We start from the raw sequence: 3145 nt of genomic DNA, 5'->3' as shown, positions 1-3145 counted from the left end.
CACTGGTCTCAATCGTCCTAACATGAGTCATTAACACGCCGCAGTCATCTGAGAGCTAATTACAGTGTGCGCAGTGTGGAATCTCCCGCTTCTCGGCCAAATACCTCGCTCTGGGAAAGTGCCACACAATATTGGTTTGGCACGTAAAGCCCCATAATTTATTTAGAGTTCACCACTTCTATCACTCGCCGTGTGAGGCAATGATAGCGTCGACCCTTCTCTCCAGCTATGAACAATGGCGCACAAGCAAATCCCGCATCGCTGTATGTCCTGTGTACTACGTAGACAAACTAGTCGTGTACGCAACATATCACACTAACTCTGCGCTAGAGTGCATACGACGAGAAAAATCGTCACCAATTGCCGTCAATTAACGCAAACAGTACAGAAAGCTCCGCTTACATGGATTTGAACAGCGCATGGGAGCCGCCTAATTTATTTTTTATGCGCTATGGCGTTCAGTATCACCTACGACATGAGAGCAACTGGCAAAGCGGCCACACGTTCCAGCTCCCACTAAGAACGTTTGTGCCTGAAGTAGTCCCACCTGCTATGCTCCGAGTCAAGAGCGGCAGTATTGGGAAAAGCACTAACCATATTAATAACAATGAACAACAATGAATAATAATAATAATAATAATAATAATAATAATAATAATAATAATAATAATAATAATAATAATAATAATAAGACACAGCGATAGTACGAATCTTGTTTAAGCGATATTTACCAGTAGTAGCAAATGAAGTCCCCCGTAGCAGAAGGACGCCATGGACGTGGAAATGCAAAGGAGTCAACGCGGTCAACCACGGTAAGAGGTGCTCAAGGCCGTCTCCGGTGGGGGACGTTGGGAGGATGGCAAACGTGGAGCAGCACACTGGATATCCTTCCGACTCGTGGTCCGCAATCTCGAAAGCGAACCTCGGGATCCTGAAACGACAACAAGGCTTTTTTAAGAACTCGAGAACACAGATGCACTACTATTCAGCTGTACGCGGTATTTACCCGGTGCAGAGCCACAAGGCCACACCGACGAGGGAACACAGTAGGCCGCGCGCGGTACGAGTGATGCTCTGGAAAATAGCGAGGACAGTAAGCACACACCGAAAAACGACCAGCAACAACGGCAACGAAACAGGCCGCTTACTGTAGCTGCTGCCGGGCCCAGCTCCGACGAAAACAGCAGGCGACGTCCGGCGTCGAGGTGCTGCGTAGAGCGGGTTAGTGCCTAATAGCTGGCGAGGTAATTTCCAAATGCCGTTTGCTTCCGTCATACCACATTTCGCTCGATAGCACTGACGCGCGCGGGCTATCTCCGTCACGAAATAGTGGGGTCGGGTCGCAAGGGCATTCGGATGGGTCCATGTCCCTGACGCAGTCGTAAGAGGACGGCTATCAGCTGTTGCCTGCGCAGTGCGAGCTAAGCCTGTGTGTCAGCTAAAACCTGAAGCTATACGCCGCCACCCCGCAACACGTGGCCCGTCCTCTTCGATTCCGGCACGGAGAAGACCCATGTGGCCGCAAGCCATGCCCACGAAACCTCGGGCTTACAGCTAAGCAACACTAACTTTAAGGAATTTTGTAGTGCAGCTATACAACCCTAGTGAGCGCTAGCTAGTGCAACTGAACAAACAATTAACTTCTCTAAGGCATGCGCCACCCTCGCCAGCTAGACCATCTAGAAAAAATGCACTAAGTGCACACACAGGCCTTTTGAGCGTTTAGGACGCTCGATGCGAAGCTCGTAGAGACGACGCTCGCCGTGACGAGGGGTTGCCGCGCAGGTCCTGGGGTTAGTGGCCACGCTCAGAGTTCGTCCAGAGTTCAATAGTCCATGCGCCGTCGGGGGGTGGGAACGCGCACAAAGAACGAGTACTCGGCAGGAACGACTTGCGACTTACATACGCTGCGCCGGCTCGACCGGAGTGTCGTCGGCGTTTAGTAACGTAGTTATGCCGGCTGGCAGTCACACTCCGGGAGCTCGAAAGCGGGGCCAGGAATTGCCGAGGCGGAGACGGCAGGCGGGTCGGGCAACAAGTCTCTCGAGGCGTGCCTCACGTTTTTCAGGCCCCGGCGCATGAAGCCAGTGCTTCCAGAGTCGGCTGAAGGCGGGAACATGCGCAGCGTGCAACTTCGACAAGTGCTGCCACTGTTAGCGCGTAATTAAGACCAGAATGAGCTCGAGGTATGGTGCGACGCAAAAGGCAGCAGACACGACGCACGCCGAACCAGGCGGAAAGTGCAAAATGGCGGCCCAAGCCTCGGGATGCTCGCTATGTGCCCACGACGACAACGATGCCAAGCTCTTCGGCGCATGCGTTGATACGCCCGGCCAATTTCTTTTCTTCTCTCATTGGTCTAATGGCGAACTACGTCACCGGCTCGCTAGCCGCCGTGCCGCTGTTATCACCGTGATCGGCGCGACGGCGATGGTAAAAACAAAGGAATAAAAAAAAAAAAAGTTGCAGCCTGCGTACAGTTGCCGACCTCGGAATGTTCTAGAAGCTTCTACATGCTTCCACTGTGTTCTTGGACATGGAATGGCGTTAGCGCTGTCGCCGTAGTTTTATGGATATTATAACCCGTGGACGGAATCTTCGCGGTTCCGCCATATACGTAGGTTCCGTGGCCGCCTTCGCATTCGCGTTGGGCTCCGGCAGCGAGCATGACTTGCAACTTGTGAGCGCGCGCCGCGACATGGGTCAAATTGTCTGTACGCGCAGTCGTCTGCTCCTGCCGCATCGTTTCTCTTGGAACAAAAAATTGAAATTCTATAGCTTCAATTGCGTGCCCGAACGACGCGATCTTATTTTGAGACATGCCGTATCAGGGGCACTAACGGGCTAATTTTGACCACGCGCATCTAAGACCAAGCACACGAGCGTTTTTGCATTTCGGCCGTTATCGAAGTGCAACTGCCGCGGCTGTGACCGAACCCTCGACCTGGAGCTGAGCAGCGGAACCCCACAGCCACGCCACTTGCGCCACTTGTGCTTTTTCTGGATGTAGGTGTCCCAAAACGCTAGCATCTTGTCTTTGTTGACAACGTAATAGAGAGGCGGAGAACGAAGAGCTCAGTTAATAGAAAGCCGTTCTTCCTCTACTCTGAATGACTCGGCGTAAAGGACATCGCGAAAGATTTAG

At 52.4% G+C, this 3145-nt stretch overlaps 1 long non-coding RNA gene across 1 annotated transcript; it reads right to left on the bottom strand.

Moving 5' to 3' along the window:
- Positions 1–737: 737 nt before the first annotated feature.
- On the bottom strand, positions 738–2780 carry LOC129386361 (uncharacterized). The gene is made up of 3 exons (XR_008613767.1): positions 1149–2780; positions 1007–1074; positions 738–931 (listed from the first exon to the last, which is right to left on the bottom strand). It is a non-coding gene; the product is annotated as an uncharacterized lncRNA (long non-coding RNA).
- Between the last annotated feature and the right edge of the window lie 365 nt (positions 2781–3145).

This window comes from Dermacentor andersoni, chromosome 4 (assembly GCF_023375885.2).
Source record: "Dermacentor andersoni chromosome 4, qqDerAnde1_hic_scaffold, whole genome shotgun sequence".
NCBI lineage: Eukaryota > Metazoa > Arthropoda > Arachnida > Ixodida > Ixodidae > Dermacentor > Dermacentor andersoni.
This window is presented reverse-complemented; position numbering and strand designations above follow the sequence as displayed.